The sequence below is a fragment of the Rhea pennata genome, chromosome 1 (assembly GCF_028389875.1).
Source record: "Rhea pennata isolate bPtePen1 chromosome 1, bPtePen1.pri, whole genome shotgun sequence".
NCBI classification, from domain to species: Eukaryota; Metazoa; Chordata; class Aves; order Rheiformes; family Rheidae; genus Rhea; species Rhea pennata.
The window spans coordinates 177,909,651-177,915,297 of NC_084663.1; the positions used below are offsets into that span (position 1 = coordinate 177,909,651).

Consider the following 5,647-nt stretch of genomic DNA (forward strand, 5'->3'; position numbering starts at 1 on the left):
TCCTACCCTCCCCTCACCCCCAAGGCGATACTGTTTTTCGATTATGGCTGCAAACTCACAGAAGAAAAGGTTATTTTTCCACCCTTTTAAATATGTTGACACTTGCAATTTATCTAAGAGGAATTTTAAGAGATTTATTTCAGAATTAAGATCTCTATCTTTGAGTTATAACAAAAGCTTAGAAGATATGAAAATGAAAATTAATTTCACAGATAAGCAGGATTATACTAAGGATAGTCTAAGCATTCTGCTTAGTAATACATTTGTCTCATAGGATTTTTCTTTTTAATCTTCAGTAAGAGATATTGTATAGTAGGCTTATTTACCTTTCTTATAACAATTTTACCCACTAAAGCAGAGTTTTAAAAACAATTTCAAGTGCTTTTGGGGAAGTATGAGCACATAATTGTTTTGTTTTGTTTAGTTTTTTTTTTGTATTACTTTTTTTCTTTAGCAGTATTGCAATGGATTTCTGAGAAACTTTATTTCAATGTGCAGAACATTCCATTCTAGTGTCAGGTAAATGAAAACAATTTATAGATTATGCTTTAATATTTTATCCTATTTTAGCTGTTTTTTAAAACAACAAATATGAAAGATTTAGAATGAAATTTTGCTGAATTATGCTTGTTTCTAGTCTTAGAGAATAGATCTTTTGCACTTTTGCATGATAAATTTGTATGCAACTGTTATAAAATTTATTCAATAAATGCAGAAAGACAGTCGAGTTCGGTGGTTTTGTATATGCCATTAGCTACCATTTAAACTCACTCTTTCTGTAAATATTTTCCATTATAATAATCTTAAGGATTATATTTACTTATTAATAGAGAATTTTTAGATGCAATATGACTGACTCTTAACTTCTTTTTATCACTTGTGTCATGGGCTAAGGTATAATCTAATGTTTATTTATATGAGGTAAGGGTTGACTGACATAATGATATAATAATATTTTCATAATAGTTCTGAAGATCAGAATTCAAGCCCTGCTGTAAACCTATGTATATTGATGGCAATTAGTCTTCAAGCTGAAGCACCAAAAACCATTGCATGTGTTGTTTACTACATCACTTCTTTGTATAATGTTGATATAGTCGTTAGCAAGTTTTACAATTAGAGTTTAGTTTCTCTTAAAGCCGTCTGCATTTAGGATGGACCTTGCATTTGTTTAGAACTCTGTCTTATTAAAGTTTAGATGGAGAACACAGCATCATTTATGGGCTACAGACTGCAGACTACCTACTATTTTTATAATCACTTGCGCAACTCTGCTGTCTGTTCCTGCTTATACTGCTTTGTAGTATTTGCACTACAAGCACCTGAACTTACGGAAAACAGTTTTGAGCATTGCTTTTGCATTCTTTTTTATTTTTGTTGTTTGAAAAAATGTATTTAATACTACTAAATATTTGGTCATTCCAAATAGTGTAAGCAAATAGAGCAAGCTAGAGCAAATAGTTAGTTTTAAATGTCCCAAAGTAAATCAACATGATATGTCAGACACTTTCTCAGTCTGAGACATAATTATGTGTCACTGAGTGAGTATCCAAGAATCTTCTTATCAGCGTATTAATATGGATTATGTCTGCCATAGAAATAAAGGTGCACAATGACCAAATTATTTCTTTTTCGGCACTTCCAGCAAAGTAGTTTTTCATCCTTTGAAAAAGATGACTTGGCAGAAACACTGTTTTATGGATTCATTTCCTCAAGAATTTAAACTGATCTTATTAGGTTTTATCATTGTCTCATATTTTTCATCATGTCAGCAGCCTGGGCTTCTAACACGACCTCTCCCTTGTGCAAGAGTAGATATAGATTTGATTGTGAGCTGCTTGCAAGGTCTAAAAAAGCAGAAAATATGCAGGCAGGCATTCAAGAAAGAGAGGAGGAGGGAGGAATGGAGGAAGGAAGAAAAGAAAGAAGCAAAAGAAAGAGAGGAGGAAAAGGAATAAGAAGGGGGCGGGGCGAGGGAAGAAATCTGAGTATAATTTCTTGAACTTGCTCACCGAAGAATCTGATGAGTACTAGCTTTGCTACAAGGTATGGGATGAGAATGCATATCTAAGTAGGAAGGGGAGGTAGGTCATACGCACAGATGACAGATCCATTTAAACTGTTCCAGAAATGTAACTTAAGACCTTGTTTGTGGGATATTGATGCTTTATTTCTCTAAATTAAAATCAACTTTTCTCCATTTTTTTCCCAGCGCTGAACAATTTTTACAAGCCAGGATCAGTCTAGATTTTGGTCTTGGTGGTTTTGTTTTTATTTCTTTGACTGACAGATTTGGGCTTTTTAATATCTTATAATTGCTACAAAAGAAGCTCAGTCATATTGAAGCTCCAGTGGAGTACACTACTGCATACAAATTGGAATTTGTCTCAAACCAATGTCCCACTCTTCTAAACATTATATATATATATATATATATATATATACATATATAAACACTAAATGACAGACAAACTTGTAATCTCCTTTGAAATAAACAGGGAAGACAAACAGCTGGAGAAATGAAATACTATTGCTCCTCTTTCACAGGAGGAGCACAGATGGATAAATGGCTACCTAGGTATACTTACTACTGTGTTGTACCTAGGTATACTCACTGCTGTGTTGTGTGGGAGCTACATAACAGCACTCAGTGCTCCATCAAAAATGAATTGAACACGAGTTCCCAGTGAGCCTTGAAGACGAGCGAATCTAAATGCATGCAAGGCTGTGTTAGCAAGAGCAGAGCTAGCAGGTCTAAAAAGCAGCTAATTCCCTTCTGCTTGGCACTTGTGAGACCAAATCTGAAAGTGTCCAGCTTTGAGTCCTCCAGGAGTCCTGCAGAGGGCCACTAAGATGGTTAAAGTCCCGCAGAATACAGGGAAAAGCTGAGGGTACTGGATACATTGAGCCAGGGGAAGGTCTGGTGGGATATCATTGCAATCTTTCATTATGTAAGGAGGAGCCATGGAGAAGATGGAGCGAAACTTTTTTCAAAGCTGCATAGAAGTAGTGGTTTCAAGTTGCAACAAGGAAATTTCTGTCAAAAAAAAAAAAAAAAAAAAAGTAAAAACAAACAAACAAAAATCTGCTTCTTCCCAAAAAATATTAATTAGGGTGGTCAAACACTAGAACAGATTTTCCAGTAACCTGAGGAATTTCCATCCTTGGAGATTTTCACTAGTCAAGGCACTACTTTGACAAAGAGGTTATATCTTCTTTGTATAGGAGATGGGACCCCCAGATAAACTCCACATTTCAACCAAATTATTCTACTATTCCATGATTTTGCTGTATAACATAACTAGGACAAAACAGTAAGATTATAATATGCCATAGGAAGAAAGGAGGAGAGATGCAGCTTTCTGACGACATCAATACATTAGTTATTAAAGGAAAAGTTTTTGATGCAAGTTCCCAGAAAAATTTGAGGAACTGAACATACTTCAAAAGTGAAAGTGAAAGACGACGTTTTCCTTGAAGTTTAACATGTGACAATTTAATTACAGCTTAACCATAATTTTAAAATGTTGTAATCACATGCTATAAATTACTGAACTAGTGTTAAACATTTTCTAATTGTTAAGAATAGTTTAGAAACCCATACAGACTCTTAAGGGATAATTTTGTCCTGGAGGATTTTAGACTGGATCTGATGCAATAATCCTGTGATTTTAACCTGATATTGAATGTTTATCTGACCAATATGAATACTGAATAACATGACATAGCTAATTCACAATGCAATCAAGTGCTCCAGGAAGAAGTGATTTTTTTCTCTGACAGAATGTGCAGTATATAGACACATTATTAATAATAATAGAAACATGTCCAGCTAATATTTTACATTGGTTTAAATTGCTGCTTGGAGATGTTCACTTTCCTCTCTTGATTATGGAAGAAGCACAGGTAACATTTTTAAATAGGACTATTTTTGTTGTGATGGATGCAAGGATTTATGTTATATCATCTAGTTAAGAAAAAGTTTAAATGTCTGTATCCTGTCACCTACATCTAGACCTATACTTATGCCTAGACATCATGCCACTTTACATTTCCTCACTACATAATAGATTGTAAAACAGCTTGAGAATGCAATGTATCTTCTGAAAGGGAGTTTTACATCCCATTGATTTTCACAATAATCTGACCATCATTATTAGGGAAAATAAGCTTATTGATTTATCAATATTTTATCAATTTATCAATTCATTACTCATTTTATCAGGAGTTTCCGTAGTGTAGTGGTTATCACGTTTGCCTAACACGCGAAAGGTCCCCGGTTCGAAACCGGGCGGAAACATTACTGTTCCTTTTCCCCCCTACACCCTTCCTGGGAAACCTGCAGGCATGACCACCTCTTTGAAATGCCTGTACACCAGTGCACGCAGCATGGGGAACAAACAGGAGGAACTGGAGATCTGTGTGCGATCGCAGGGCCATGATCTCACTGCAGTCACAGAGACACGGTGGGATAGCTCGCATGACTGGAACGCTGCCATGGATGGCTATGTGCTTTTTTGGAGAGACAGGCCAGGAAAGCGAGGTGGTGGAGTTGCTCTTTATGTGAGAGAGCAGCTGGAATGCATCGAGCTCTGCCTAGGGGTGGAGGAGGAGGAGGCAGTCGAGAGCTTATGGGTAAACATCAGAGTTCAGGCTAAAATCTGGGACACTGTTGTGGGTGTCTACCACAAGCCACCCGACCAGAAAGGGGAAGTTGATGAGGCCTTCTACAGACAACTGGAAGTAGCCTCAAGATCACAGGCCCTGGTTCTCCTGGGGGACTTCAGCCACCCTGACATCTGCTGGAGGGACAACACAGCAAGGCACAAACAGTCCAGGAGGCTCCTGCAGTGCATTGGTGATAACTTCTTGTCACAAATAGAGTGGAGGACTGGAGGAGCCTACAAGGAAGGGTGTCCTGCTGGACACCTTTGTCCTTACCAACAGAAAGGGACTGGTTAGAGATGTGAAGGTTGGGGGCAGCCTTGGCTGCGGTGACGATGAGATGGTGGAGTTCAGGATCCTGCAGGAAAGATGTAAGGCAACAAGCAGGATTGCAACCATGGACTTCAGGAGAGTGGACTTTGGGCTCTTCAGAGACCTAATTGGTGGAATCTCATGGGTTAAGGCCCTAGAGGAAAGGGGGGGTTCCAGGAGAGCTAGCTAATATTCAAACATTACTTCCTCCAAGCTCAAGAGAGTTGCATCCCTATGAGTAAGAAGAGCAGCAAAAGGGGCATGGTTGAGCAAGGACCTCTTGGCCAAACACAGACAGAAGAAGAAAGCACACAGAATATGGAAGAGGGGACAGGCTATTTGGGAGAATTATAGGAATGCAGCCAGAGTATGTAGAGATGTTGCGAGGAAGGCTAAGGCCCAGTTGGAATTAAATCTGGCAAGGGATGTCAAGGACAACAGGAAAGGCTTCTTCAAATACATCAGCAGCAAGAGGAGGATTAGGGAAAATGAATGTGGGCCTGCTACTGAATGGGGCAGGGGCCCTGGTGACAAGGGATACAGAGAAGGCAGAATTACTGAATGCCTTCTTTGCTTCAGTCTTCACTGCTAAGGGCAGCCCTCAGGAATCCTGCAGCCTGGACATGAGGAAGAAAGTCTGGAGAAAGCAAGACTTTCCTTTGGTTGAGGA

The 5,647-nt window shown here is 38.3% G+C and overlaps 1 non-coding gene across 1 annotated transcript; it reads left to right on the top strand.

Moving 5' to 3' along the window:
- Positions 1–4,227: 4,227 nt before the first annotated feature.
- Positions 4,228–4,300, top strand: TRNAV-AAC (transfer RNA valine (anticodon AAC)). Its single transcript has one exon. It is a non-coding gene; the product is annotated as a tRNA-Val (tRNA).
- Positions 4,301–5,647: the final 1,347 nt, after the last annotated feature.